Genomic DNA, 15,993 nt, shown 5'->3' on the forward strand with positions numbered 1-15,993 from the left:
GAGTGCATTCTATGTACATAGGCTCTGGAGGTCATCTCATGCCATCGAACTTTTATGCGGGTGGATCTTTAATAGCATGAGAAGTATATCCATATGCTGCGGGACCTTCTTCAAATTATTTCAGCCCATTCAACGCACATTTGCCAACTCCAGGAGGTCAGCAAGAGACAAGAAGCAGACCCATACACCTCATCTCATATGTATATTTCAAATTGAATGGGTTCATTGGGTTTGCAAAATAGATTTTGGATAATTAAATAGTTGCAATAAAAGATTATCATAGTAGTTTAAATTACCCAGTTACATTTATTTGTAATTTTGTACATTATCCACCCCTTCACACTGACTTTGCCTTCAAGGTCGAGTAGGAAAAAAAGACTGAACTCTCTTAATAAAATGAGATCTTCTATTTCTATATCTTGAGCTTAATGTTTATTTAATAAAAAGAGATCTTCCTTGCATTTCTTATTGCCTTTAATAGGCGAGGGCATAGCATGGGATAGAGGCAAGCGACAGAACAAAAAAAAAAAAAAAATACATTTTTTGTCTTATTTGAAGTGCATGTCGGTTAGTCACTGATAATTTTGTTCTATATTAGGGTCAGATTAAAAGCTTCCTTTTCACACATGTTTATTTAAAAAGGAGCAAAGTTGTCAAAAGTTTTGCTAAAAGAAAACGCCAATTCAGTTGGCGTAGTCCGCATGTCGCGTGAGCCTAGGAGAATTGACCAAGGCTTTTGGCACACTCCTCACAAACTTGGATCGATGATTCGTTTGGCGCACTCAACCCACCTAGGTGAGACGTGATCGACGTGCAATCAAGAGCGTGAGTCTAGGCTCATATGTTAGCTGGATTAAATAGTCAAGGATGACATAGAAATAATAATTCAATTTATTTATTAATAAAAAATTACATTCGTGATCACCCGGGGAAGGATTGGTGGTGCGTTAACTTTCTATAAGTAATGCTTATATTATAAGATTTGTAATTCACACTAATTATAATTTTTGTCTCAGACAAACTACTATGTATCGTAGTCGGGATATCGTCCACCCATTTGCAGGTGGTCACAGGCAGAATGCGACCTCGATGCAATAAAGCAATAGATGATGTTGCCGAGTTAGCAAGCAAGGTTGACAGATCATTGTATATTGATTGTAGTGTATTTGATACACATGAGCATTAGTCCTCCCCTGCTGAGCGGCCATACAGACACCGGACCGATACTAAGGGGTGAAGGAGATCAATTTTAGATTCTCTTAGGAGAATTACTGCCACTGATGTACGCGCTGACAAGTTTCAGGCATCGAGTGCATTCTATGTACATAGGCTCTGGAGGTCATCTCATGCCATCGAACTTTTAGGCGGGTGGATCTTTAATAGCATGAGAAGTATATCCATATGCTGCAGGACCTTCTTCAAATTATTTTAGCCCATTCAATGCATATTTGCCAACTCCATGAGGTCAGCCAGAGACAAGAAGCAGACCCATACACCTCATCTCATATGTATATTCCGGATTGAATGGGTTCATTGGATTTACAAAATAGATTTTGGATAATTAAATAGTTGCAATAAAAGATTATCATAGTATTTTAAATTACCCAGTTACATTTATTTGTAATTTTGTATCATTAATAATATAATACTTGCATTTACATTCTCTTATCCATAGGATTGACGAAGAACAAACACCTGAGGATGCAGAAGATGGCCCACCAGAGTTGCTTTTTATCCATGGCGGACACACTAGCAAGATCTCTGATTTCTCCTGGAACCCTTGTGAGGATTGGGTCATTGCCAGCGTTGCTGAAGATAACATCCTTCAGATATGGCAGATGGCAGAGAATATCTACCATGACGAAGATGATTTGCCCAACGACGAGCCTTCAAAAGCCTCTTAATATAAATTCATGATATTCTTGGGATAATTGAAGGGGCTGCCTTCACAATATTCTAGGAATGCCTGCTATTTATTAAAGCTGAATTATAAAGGGTGGGTGGCTACTGGCTGTTTTGTATTTTAGGTTTTCTTTGAGATTATTTTTTATTACTTCTTAAAGTAATTTTTTAGATGTAAAACTGAATTATATGGAACTTTTGATTACTTGCAGCTGAAGAGTAGGACCGGATTCCCCTCAATATTGGGTTTGAAATGATTTTTGTCATTTTAATGTCGCAAGTTATAGGTCTTTGATTATGAATTTCGAATTTGAGAATTTATTTTAATTATTTGGTTCAATATCACTTTACATTGTCTTAATATTATTTATATAGATTTTTTTAATTTGTAAGAATAAAGAAGTCATTGGATAATGGGGCTGAGTGAAAAAAAGTTTAGTTGAAGTTTAATTGTCAAATTATTATTATATAAATTTAAGGTTATATGAAAATTAAATATATTAAATTTAAGTTAATTTGTTTTGCTTAACATTTATGTTAAATTTATTAATTAAATTTAGTTAATTATATAAATGTGTTAATAATTGTTCATTGCTGATTCAATGGTTTATTGGTCGAACAATCAGAACACTGAGTTTAATACGAAAGGTGTATTGGAATTCCAGTTAATCAATTGGTTTTGCTTGATCGGTTGAACTTACCAGTTTTCAAAACAATGCTTATGAGTTATGACCCTTTACATAGCTCACTTTGGTATGTTGGTTTGATGCTTTAGTTATCAATTAAGATATTTTGGTTTCGAGTCTTATATATGGGATATGTGTATGAGTTTGTCGTAATTGACTAAAATGTATAAAAAGAGTGAATATAGGATATTTATTGTCGGTTACTCATAAAATAATTTTTCATTTATATATTTCATGATTATATTAAGGGAAAAAATAAATTAAAACTTGGCATTTGTTGTGATAGATAAAACAATATCTCTACTTTATAGACAATATTTTTAGAGGCACCATTAAAATGAATATGAAAGCTTGGATCTTAATGATGATGTAATTTATGTTAAAGGATATATACAAATAGAAACTTTGATGTAATGGGTCACCCAAGTAAACATTCATTGGCTATAGCCCAAGATTGAGACATTAGTTATTATTGCTTATGCTCCACGTTATACAAATCATGCCAAGGCGAACACACTAGAATTTAATAGTGCTTTGGTCAAATAATGATATACGTCAACTCCTCGGAGTCCTCCTATCCGAGTATTGCACTAAAACTTTAGTGTCTCACCTTTAACCCCCATAGTTAGGCAGAGAAGTCCTTACAATCCTTTCACCAACCTAGTGCAGCAGAGAACCTTAACCTTTTTTTCATCCTCATGTGGAAGACAGAGAAATTCACACTCCTTTTTCACCCTCCTGGTGAAAGAAGAGAACATCGACGATCTTCGAGCTAAGGATCTTCTTCCCAGAACCACCCAAGAAACCAAGCAAAACAATCGAAGTAAACAAGGCAGAAGCTTGCTCGGAGCAACCGTATGAAAACCCCACACACTCCTCCCTCTCACACAAACTCTCATTTCTCCTTCCCAAAGCTCTCTAAGATCTCTTCTCCAAGATCTTTCTCCAGAAAATACAACAGCGAAAGGCTTGAAACAAGTCTATTAAGAGATATTTGAAAGTTCGTGCAGGTTGTTAGACCTAATAGAAATGTCCAAGGCTAACTAAGAGGAGGATGAATTGGTAATTAAAAAAAAATCTCTTGGATTTTAGTAACCTGTTTTAAGAAATTTTAATCAATGATCCTGAAGTATGCGGTTATTTGTAGAAATAGATTTTCACAAAATATTTTTTCAACCACAATAACATTAAAGTGCAGAAAATAAAAAATAAAAGAACAGAAGAAAACCAAATTTTAAAGTGGTTCGGTCCAACTAGACCTACGTTGACTCCTTAGAGACTAATTCTTCAGGTATTACACTAAATAAAAGTGACTCTCCTTTTTCTCCCAAAGCAAGGCAGTGAAACCCTTACAAAATTTCTCTTCCACCAACTTGGTGCGGCAGAGAATCATCGTCCTTTTTCACCCTCCTAGTGAAGGAAGAGTACCATCATCCTTTTTCACTCTCCTCGTGAAGGCAGAGTAGCGTCATCCTTTTTCACCCTCCTGGTGAAGGCAAAGTACAATCATTCTTTTTCACCCTCCTAGTGAAGGCAGAGTACCCAATCTACTTTGAAGATCTTCTTTTAAGAGTCTTCAAAGAAGTAGTACAGAGTTTTGAAAAATAACTAAGAGCTCATCACCTTTGGGCAATCTTATGAATCCATAACAATTTCCTCTTAAAAGATCTCTCACTCTCCATTCCCAAACACTTTCCCAAATCACTCTCTTTTTCCATTCTCAAGAGAAATTCACAACATATAGATCTCTAAGTCAGTTTCTAGGACTTATTATATAGAAAACATATAAAAAATGTCCATAAATTGAATTTTCAAAGTGAAAACGAGTCAGATCATACAGTACGACCATGGATCGTTTATATAAATAATTCAAAAATCATGGTATGATTTAGTATGAACACATTTTTGTACACTGTTAGTCATCTAAACGATTTATAGATAGTTTGTACGAACAATAAAGTTCATCTGGACGATCTGGTTTGAATCTTATTTCATACACTATTAGTTGTTTGAACGATATTTAGATTGTCCTAGATGATCTGGTACGAAGCTTATTTTGTACACTATCAGTCATTTGTACGAACTAACTTCGTACATATGAATATGGTTAATTTTTTTTTTCAATTTCAATTATAACTCTCTCCCTCTGTGTATGTGTGCATAATTACCCAATTATAATCACACTCTTTCAAACTCAAGAAAATAAAAATTACTGACTTCATTACATGAAATCCTATTTTACTCTGTCTTGATGTCTTTAGTAGTTTGAAGTATGATTTCCCTAAAATATTAGTACACACAAAAGTAAATAGACATATATCCAATATGTGTTAGAAAAAATAGTAATAATATCATAACAATAATATTTTGTCATCATAAAAAAATCACATTACACAAAACTCAATCTTGATTTTTAAGTTGCAACAATCTCCTTTTTTTTATGATGATAAAATAATTATTATTTGGATTAACATTAAATGTCCTTTTTCTATGGTTTTGAGCAAAAAATTAAGAGATAAAAGAAAGAATTATATGATACTTTCGATTGACAACATTACACATCTTTTCAAGTTTTGGTATGCTTTGTGCATCTTTTTAGTTTGGATTAATTTTATGCCTCTTTTTAATTTTGGCGAATATTGTGCATCTTTTCAAATTTGTGGCACACTTTGTGCATCTTATCAAGCTTGGCACACATTGTGCATCTTTTTATATTTTTGATCTTTTTGATATCAATAAATCATAAAAAATAATTCAATAATTAACAAAAATAAACACATTTAAGAAAAAATTTAAAAAATAAGACATCTCTTTTGTAACAATTATAGTTAAATAATATTTGTCTATGAGAACATGAAGATGATCTTCTAATATACCTCTAATCATAATTTAATTTAAAAATTTTAAAAATTAAATTTTGCTAGAAAATTAAGTTGTAGGCAAAATATTTTAAAATTTTATTCTGTAGATTAACTATATTTGATTAGTCTATAAAAACTTAAAATAATTCAAGAGTATTAACCTTAAAATAAGACAAATATCATTCTATTTTTTAAAAAACAAACTCAAGATACAATGCAATTAGAGCTAAAATAATAATACAAACATTCAAATGCCATCATATGGAAACTAAAAAGCAAAAGCATACAATAACTACAACAGAAAATAAAAACTAATATGTTGGTGTGGACCTCCGAAAGGACACCATCGGCTGTAGAGTGCAGAGAAGTATATGACCGCACCACGCCGAGGGATAGAGATGATTGCAGGACTTTACGCTCCTCGCAAATGGGCCAATAGAAGGGCAGATTAAATCATACATGCGACTAACCATTGAGGATAGAGGCTCTCGCAACCACATCCCGATGGGTAGTAATATATACGACCTGATCAAAATAAACAGTTTTCTCCACCTGATACATCAGCTTGAGTGGAGTTTATTTGATGTGGGATTTAGTTTCCCACGAGCATAAGAACGCATGGTTAATTACATCTTAGGCTAGAGCCCAAAAAAACTCTTAATTAAGGATCCTACATTATCCTTTCTAAAGTGGGATTGACACAAGTGCTAAGACTAAGAAATCCTATTCAAATGGGAAGAAAGGTTCAAATGGCTTAGTCAACATACGCGGCTCATATTGACATCTAGAGGGATTAAAGTAGTGAGAAGAAACTGGAGAAAAGAAATTCAAGCACTCTCAGCATACATGAGAGAAAGATGGAGGTGACGTCATCCTTTGACGTAGATAGGTAGGGTTTATAGCTCTCGAAGAGAGGGGAATTTACCTACCATTTAGGCATACTATTAGAAACCTTAATATAATAGCCTTGAACCCTAGATCTAATGTGGGCTTAGTGTTCTACTCAACACTAACACCCATGTCCTAGCTAATGCAGTGAAAAACCTGGACTTACCCCGGCCTGGATTGGGGAGCCAGCTAACCACCTAAGCGATTTAAAATTATGCTGTCCAGTCATTTATGAAAGAAGGGTGGGTGGCTTAGTTTTTGGAAGTTAGGCTGACATCTAGAGAGCTCTGAAGTGGCCTTATTCTTATATAGGGTGAATGCTCCTAGAGCTAATACAATTAAAATTTTGATTTAATTAGTTTTTAATGAAATGCATGCTAGTTGAAAGTTTGAATCATGTATGCTTTGGATTATAAAAAAAATAGGCTAATATAAAAATAATTTTTAAAAGTAGGCTAGACTTTCTCAGGTCCGGCACCTCATCCTCATAGGTCAGATTATCCAGATTCTACCCGCAAGCGGGGAAGTGTCTCATAACAAGGGGGGGGTGTCTCATAGCAAGGGGGGGGGGGAAGAAATGCAGTAATATGCATGCGACCCCGGATGATTTTGGTAGTTCCATCACGGCAAACATTCACAAATAAAACACATCCCTAGCTCGTTAGGTTTCTAAATTATTTAAACTTAAAATCTTAAATGTTAGTTATGAGTAGAAAATATTTTTAGTCCTTAAAGAGCCTAACGAAACTCAGGCTAAAATAAAAGCGGCATGCAAATCGCCAATAAACTAAGAAAAGTAAGCAATCCTAAAGGCAAACATTCACAAATAAAACACATCAGAATAATCAAACTAATTAATAAATGGCCATAGGAAAAATGCCATTAATTATAACCCAGGGTCTACAGAAAGTAAAGTGGCCGGGTACCACTGCCAATAACCCAAATTTTTAGGTCTAAGAATGATGCAAATGACTTTGAGTGGGATATTGGGTCTTCAGCTATTCAGCCTTCTTGGACTTTTCCTCTTTAGACTCATTGGATCTCTCCTTATTGATCTCCTTGGATTCGTCGTGGCTTGAATGTCCAAATGAAGAGATAATTTGCCCTTAAAGGGGTATTACCTTTTCTCTTTAAATATTTAGGAGCCATCTGAACTCGATCTTAAAAGTCATTAGGGATGTTAGGCCCTTATGAACTAGCCCAAGGCTAATTAAGAGAGAGGTGAATTGGTATTTTAAAAATCTTTTGCAATAAAAAAGCCAAACCAAAATCCACCACAAAGAAAGCACAATGCAGAAATAATAAAGAAAAGAACACACCAGATTTATAGTGGTTTGGTCAAACCTTGACATACATCCACTCCTTAGAGGCACCCTCCGAGTATTGCACTAAACTCAGTGTCTCTCATTTAGCCCCCATAGCTAGGAGGAGAAGCCCTTACAAAATCACTTCCACCTTCCCGGGTGCGGTGGAGCAGTTGGGTTAGGGCTACAAGTGAACCAAACGTTCGGCGAGCTACTCATTGTTCGGTTCAATTAAAGCTCATTTGCGATCGTTTAATTAACTAAATAAACAAACTTGAATAATATTTTAAATACTCGATTCTTAAATAAACAAACTTGAACACTAATGTGTTCGGCTCATTTATGTTCGTGAATAACATCATTTGAAGTTCGTGAACAAGCTCGACATTAAGCTTGATAAGAAGCTCAATAAAAGCTCGATTCATGTTCAATTTTGAACTCGTGAATAAGCTCGATAAAAATAATTAATATTTTACTATAGAATTAATAAATATAAATAATCATTACCTTTGTTACATAGACAATTGCTTTTATTATAAATGTATTTGTTCATAGATATGTTCATGAACGTATTTGTTTGATAGTTAAAAAAATTTGTTAAATATGTTTGTGAACAAGCTCGATAAACACTAAACGAACGAACATGAACTGAACATGAACCGAACATGAACACTCCTTAATTTAAATGAACCAAACATGAACACAAATGCTAAAGCTCGAACAAACATGAACCAAACTTGAACAAGATGATATTAAATGAACACAAACATGAACACTCACATACTCGGCTCGGCTTGGTTCGTTTGCAGCCCTAAGTTGGGTCTTTTGACACCAAAGAGATCTTCTTCTTCCCAGAACTTCCCTCAAGACAAGCCTTGAATCCGATGGTACTAAGGTGCAAGCTCGCTGGAGCAACCGTGTGGAATCCCACTCCAAAGTCCATTGAAACCCCCGCCAAGGATCTTTTCCCTCTCTCAAACTCCACCCTTTCCTTTCTCCCTTTCAAGCTCTGTCTTTACGTTCCCTCCAAAAGAACGAAGCTACAATGGCTGCCAAAGACACTCTTCATGAGAAAGAAAGAGGTCTTTAAATAAATTTGCAAAACTGACATTATCATCCAGGATGATATCAGGATCGTCCCGTATGATATGCATAAAAAGAGAGCTTTCAAAAACCCTAAAAACATAATTTCTGTGCCAAACATCATCCAGGACGATCGCAGGATCGTCCCATACGATGTGCTTAAAAGAGGGCTTCAGAAAATCCTAAAAACTCAATTTCAACGCCCAGAATCATTCTGGATGATCGCAGGATCATCCAGTACGATGTGCATAATTTGACCTGATAGTCCTGGATGATATTAGGATAATCCAGGATGATTAGTACAAAAAATGTACAAATCATCCAGGATGATGTTGTGGATCGTCCAGGATGATTAGAAGAAAAATTATGGTATTTCGGCTTGAACAATTTAGAAAAATTAAGTATGTCGACAAACAACATTATGTACAATATATCGATCATCCAGGACGATCGGATTGAAAAATTTAACCATAATAAGTCCCCTAATCATAAGATAAATTTAGGCATGATTTGTATTGATCGTCCGGGACGATCTAATCATCTAGGACGATCTGATCGTTTGGGACGATCTGATCATTTAGGATGATTTGAACAAAAATTTAAACTTAAATTCTTATCTAAATTATCATTGGCGGCTCTTTTCCAAGATCATAAAGAATTGTCTTGGACGATCCAAAATCGTCCAGTACGATTAGTTTTAAACTTGATCTTTTGGATTTGACTAGATCTCAGTCCCTTGAGTGTGTGTGTGCATGGTCACCAAGCAAGCATACACCCTTACAAGACTTGACTCAAGAAATAAAAAATTATATCAATAAATATTACAAACCCTTTTATAATAGGACATTATTCAACCCAATCTTAAGATCTAATTCTTTGTTTGATGTTGCATGGTATTCCTGAAATGTTAGTATACACACAAACAAACATATATTGCAAATACAAATAGATAACAGACAGTGAGCCATAGTATTTATCATCATTAAAAACATAAACTAATAAGCTCGAGTTGTAACATATATTCTAAATGGAAGAAGACGCTCCCTCTTGAGGATGTCTTCTTCTTTTGGAATTCGAATTGGATAAGAATATCTCAACTCAAAGACACTTTCACAACTCTTACCAATATTATAAACATTTACATTAATGGAAAGCAGTAAATTCTAGACTCTCCTGCAAGGTTATCCTAATAAAAGTTCCCAAGAAGTTATAATCATCCCAAGCAGTTTATATGAAAATGAAAATGCTCATTATAGTCACATTTGGCCATGCTCTTAATTATTTTGAGGGCTAAGCAGTCTCTGGAGCACTTGTAATAGTTATTATTATTTATGATTTTTAGCCCTCATTTATTTAGGGGGGCTGAGCAAATTTTGAAGCGCATGTATAAAATATCATTAGTATTAAAATCATGACTATTGCCTCCCTTTTTATTTAGCACTGCATGAGCATGGCCACCTGTAAAAAATATCATATCGATCCTAACATAGGGATAAATCTAATGCACAATCAAGTCAATTCCTAGAGTATAGTAAAAGTAAGCAACAACATCAATTTTCATAACATGTAGTAAAATCTTGAAAAGTCTAGCACACAATAGAAAAAGAAACATTGGCCTAGCCTAGGTTTAGAAGTGGCATCCTAGTAAATAATTCTATGTGTGTGTAAAGGCCTATGTGGCTAGGATAGCTCCTAAGCTGGGTAGTTAGTTCCAGTTACCTAAAGTTTATGTTTGTTGAAGGTCTAAAAAAGAAACTTTATTTAAAGTTTAAATATTAGTGAGTTAGGATCCATTTTATTTAATTTAGTTTATTGATCCATTTTTAATTCTTATGGTAGTGATATTTAAAGTTTAAGTTGTATTAGCCAATTTTGGAAAGTCCCGGGTCCTCCTAGGTGCTAGACTAAGGGGGTCCAAAAAGTCACTATGGGAAATGGGCTAGGTTTGGAGTTTTGTCACGATTGAGTGGACCAAAATTGATGAAATTTTAAATGTAGCATCTATGCATGAAGATAATCTATAGGGGACCATTTTCATGATATAAAAAGTGCTTTATGAGAAGCTATTTAAGTCTATATGCTCCTACTTAGGGTTAACTTTATACCTCAATCCAATGATTGGATTCAAGAGATCTCTATGTGGTTGAGCTTGTAGTATGTCCTCATACAAATTCCTAGTTGAACGTGAGCTTTTATATGCCTTGGATCGAAGGGAATTTATCTAGGAAGCTTTAGACCCATAGTTTACCGGAAGATCACCAGCGGTGGCTTGGGATGGTCAGATTTGAGTGGGAGAAGGTGGGGAAGTGTTAGTAGAACTCTTACACAAGGAATCTCGGGTTGGGTGCTCTTGGGAAAAGAGAACAATGGAAAAGTCCCAATGAAGCCCTATTTTTTCTTATTTAAAGGTCTAAGATCTAAGGGGAATGGCTAGGATCAAATCAAGACCTAATTAGGAGGGGAATAAGTCTAAGAAGCATGTGATTTGGCATTAGAGACAATTTAAAATGATTTTATGGCTTTAAATAACATTAATTTGACCCAAATAAGTCAAATTTGACCAAGTTAATGGTTGACTTGGTCAACATAGTCAATTGAGTCAAAGGGTGAGTGGATTGAACTAAAAAGGGTTTGAAATTGATTTGAATTGAATTAATGCTCAAAGTGGTCTAATGGGTCAACCTGGGTTGACCTGGTCAACCAAGTTGACCCAGGACCTAGGTCTTGGCTCAGTAGACTTGGCTTGACTCCCTGAACCTATTGAGAAGGGTTTTGGGGTCTAGCCTGGTCAAATTTGACCAGGTCAACTCTTTGACCTAGGTTTAGGGAAAAACAAGTCAACAAACGGACCCCAATAGGAGTGGCGAATAAACTAGTGAACCGCTCGTATTGGCATTGACTGAATGCAACAAGGAAAGTGAAGGAAAGTGAAGTAAAAAGCATAAGTAAAAGAGTACTAAAATGGTGGAAGAAAAGGTAGGGGGCTCTTCTTCTGGAACCCCATAATAAGGGCAGAGCGTAGGAGAGAATGAAGAGCAGCAGTACACAAGTAAGATGTCACCAAATGATAAACAAGTAATTGAATCTTCTCCTGACCTTACCTTATAATATGGGCAGAGCCAAGGAAAGAACCCCTATAAAGTATCACTATAAGGGTGAAAAAGTAGGGAGGGTTTCTCTCTTTGCCTAACTTTGTAGTGAGGGCAAAGCCAAAGAGAGAACCCAGAGTAAAGTAATAAAGTAAACTGACTACTTGCCTGACCATATCAAAATAATAGAATAGAAGGTGAAGGGGTCCTATCTCCTCTTGATCCTTTCAGAACAGTGGATTGGGGTGACTCAATATTTGCCTGACTATATCAAAATAACAAATAAATGAGTCATAAAATCTAATGCCTGCCTAACTACAATAGGACACTATAGGTAAAAGGTGATAAGGAATACCTTCCAGGTGATCTATCAGGCTCTCTCAATTAGGTAAATAAAACCAATTACCTGCCTGCCATATTGAAACAAAAGGATAGAAGGTAAATAGGTCCCATATCCCCCTGATCCTTTTGGAATAGTGGATTGGGGTGACTCAATACTTCTGCATGACCTAAAAAAAAAAGTAAATAAGCCATACAATTGGAAGCCTGCCTAGTCTTTAACAAGACATCCATAGTAAGGAGGCGGTGAGGAATGCCTCACAGGGACTCTGTCGAGCTCTCTCAACCGGGTAAGTAAAACCAACTACTTGTATGTTCATTTCAAATAACAGTATAGAAGGTAGAAAGGATCCCGTCTCCTCCTGGTTCTTTCAAAATAGTGGATTGGGGTGACTCAATACTTATGCCTAACCTCAATAAAAAGTAAATAAACCACAAAATTGGAAGCTTGCCTAGTCTTTTATAGGACATCTATAGTAAAAGGGTGGCGAGGAATGCCTCCCAGGGACTCTATCGGGCTCTCTCAATCGGATAAGTAAAACCAACTACCAATCTGATCGTATCGGGACAGCGGGATAGAAGGTAAAAAGGATCCCGTCTCCTCCTGATCCTTTCAGAATAGTGGATTGGGGTGACTCAATACTTATGTATGACCTCAGCAAAAAGTAAATAAGCCACAAAATTAAAAGCCTGCCTAATCTTTAACATGACATCCAGGAAAATGGGGTCGTGTGGAATGCCTCCTAGGGACTGTCATGCTCTCTCAACCGGGAAAGTAAAACTAACTACCAGTCTGACCATAGTAGGACAGTGGGGTAGAAGGTGAAAAGGATCTCGTCTCCTCCTGATCCTTTTAGAACAGTGGATTAGGGTGACTCAATACTTCCCCCCTGACCTCAGTAAAAAGTAAATAAGCCAGGAAATTAAAAGTCTGCTTAGTCTTTAACAGGACATCCATGAAAAAAAGGGGATGGTGAGGAATGCCTCCCAGGGACTCTATCGGGCTCTCTCAACCGGGGAAGCTTCAACATCTACTTAACCAGATCAGCCTTATACATGAGGAAGGGCTCAATACTCACTTGCTCCTGTCAATAGCAGTGGATAAAGAGTCAGGCTCTAATGCATGTGTGATCATAACAGGACAATCAGAAAGAAAAATTGTGGTGAGGAATGCCTTATAGGGGCTCTATCAGGCTCTCTCGACCAGGTAAGTAAAACCAACTACCTATCTGTTATTATTAAAAAAGTAGGTTAGAAGGTGAAAGTCATCTCAACATCAACCTGACACAAATCTGTGTAGGGATGTGAGGGAGAAAGGAAAGGTGAATGGAAGAATTCCAAGGGTAGAATTATCTAGGGAATCCCAAGCTAGCATTTTGGGTACCACATGATAGAGTAAATCGTCGTGGTCATGAGTATCCAAATGCCGTCGAGATCTCTTAGGGAATCCTAACCCTACACAAAAGGGGAGAAAAACATTAGAATGATGTCTCATAAGAAAGCTGGAAGAGATACACCCTCGGTAGAGTGTGCAAGGGGGAAGTCTCATTCCAAGGGAGTAAAAATTACTGAAGTAGTGAGGGGGCACCTCTGTTATGGAAAATAGGACTAAGTTGAGCAGAAATAATCATCAAGGGAGCTACAGTGGTAAACCCATACTAATTAATGGGGATCCTATAAGAAATAGAAGCAACATCAACACATCCAAAGTACCTCTCCGCCAGATAGGAGTCAGATCTCAATAGGAAAACAAGTGATAGAAGGAACTAAGGAGCTGACTTTCTGCTAGAAAATCAAAGCTCACAGAAAGGTGATTGTGGAACCTAAGGTATGATGCCGCTTATCACCTACTGGGAGAAAGAGGATTGAAGTATCGAGGAGACACACTTTCCATTGATGACAACAATTCTGAATAGGATCAATAACTATTAAAAGCTCACAATTATAACACCCACACAAGATAGTGGAATCCTATGGAAAGTGAAAGTAACCTCAACAAATTCATAACACTACTCTAGAGACTGAGCATAATGTATGAATGGTAGGATAGGTCATAAAAAGGAGCAGGAGAATTGATCTTCTGCTAGAAAATTAAAGTTTGTAAAGCAGTGATGTTAACATCTAAGACAAAATATACTACATCACTACAAGGAAAATATCTTTAGGTAGTAAGGGGACACACTCACCACCTGAGAATAGTAATTATGAATAAGATTGATAAATATCAAAGGGTCACTAGGGTAACAACCCAAATAAACTAGTGGGACTCTGTGGAGAGTAAAAGCAACACTACTATTTTCATAGGACTACTCTAGCAGCTAAGAGTTGGATACGAATGGTGAAGTAGGTCAATAAAGAAACTAAGGAGCCAATCTTCCGCTAGAAAATCAAAGCTCCTGAGGATGTGATGCTAACATCTGAGACAAGATGTACTACATCGCAACTAAGAAAGTAATTGAGGTGACAAAGGAACACATCTACCACAGAGTATAGTAATCATGAGTGAGATCAATGATCATCAAAAGGTCACAATGGTAACACCTACCCTAACCAGGTAGGACCCTGTGAGGAGTGAAAGCAACCCTAGCGCATCCATATGAGGACTCTGGCAGCTCAGAGCAATATATGAATAAGAGAGTGGGTTGCAAAAGAGGGCAGAAGGGGATTGATCTTTTCTCAGAAAAATTCAAGCCCACAAGGTAGTAATGTCAATATCTAGGACATGATGTACCACATTACTAACAAAGATAATTAAAACCATGAAAGATAATAACCAGATGGGTATACATTTATCCTTGAATTAAACATCAAGATCTTTAAAGGAGAGAAAAGAAGAACTTTGGAGAACTTGTGCTCTTAAAGAGTATAACCGGGTTCTTCTTGTGATAAGGGCAACTGATTTTGCTCTACTAAGAGCTTTCCTCTTTTTTTATTATACGCATTTTTTTATTTTATGTATTCTCAATCATAGATCTGGATTATCCCATACCATTGAAGATAACACATAGTAGAGGGAATGTTTATCATACCTATGAGTTGCTCATAGTATGAGAACATTCTCTAATGATTAGAACACAAAGAGAGGGAGTTATGAATAGTTTTGATATCCCAGGTCATATATGCCATATGAACAAAACTGGGGAAAGAGATTACACAAGATCTTGTAAAATAGTAAACCATTGGTTTTGATAACCCAGACCATATTCAACACATATGAATGAACTGGGGAGCACGATCATAGCAAAATTAATGTATGAATAAAATAAAAAATTAAGATAGACGATCAACATTACCACTCCTGACTAGCATATGATGGTATGGGCCCATTATCTCATCTCTAAAGGGTCTAAACTAATGACTTTGACATCTCCAATCACAGTCAACTCGTATGAATAGACTGGGGGTACAACTATCAGAGTAGGACTGATAGGGAGAAGAAATTCATATAGGAATAGTGGATCGCTGTCATCGCACATGACTAACATAAGAGGGTGTGGACCCAGTATTACGTCTTGAAAATAGACTTGAATAATTGGTTTTGATATCCTAGACCACACTTGGGGTGGCAAGTGAAACTAGGGGGCTAGGCCTTACGAAGGGGGAGAACAAACTAAAAATTCTATGCACTAGCACCAATGTGATTAGTACACACAGAAAAAAGTACAAACATCCCTATGGCGTATTAGCATATCACCTTTAAGGATAATCTTATACTCTTCGTAATGAATATCATGTGGTAGAGGATAAATCATCGTGGCCACACAGATTACCAAAAAGTAAAAAGGATCCTTTTAGGGGGTACATATATAGAGAAAAATATATATGTGGTAGGGAGGCTCCT

Source organism: Dendrobium catenatum, unplaced genomic scaffold (genome assembly GCF_001605985.2).
Source record: "Dendrobium catenatum unplaced genomic scaffold, ASM160598v2 fragScaff_scaffold_1172, whole genome shotgun sequence".
Classification (NCBI taxonomy): domain Eukaryota; kingdom Viridiplantae; phylum Streptophyta; class Magnoliopsida; order Asparagales; family Orchidaceae; genus Dendrobium; species Dendrobium catenatum.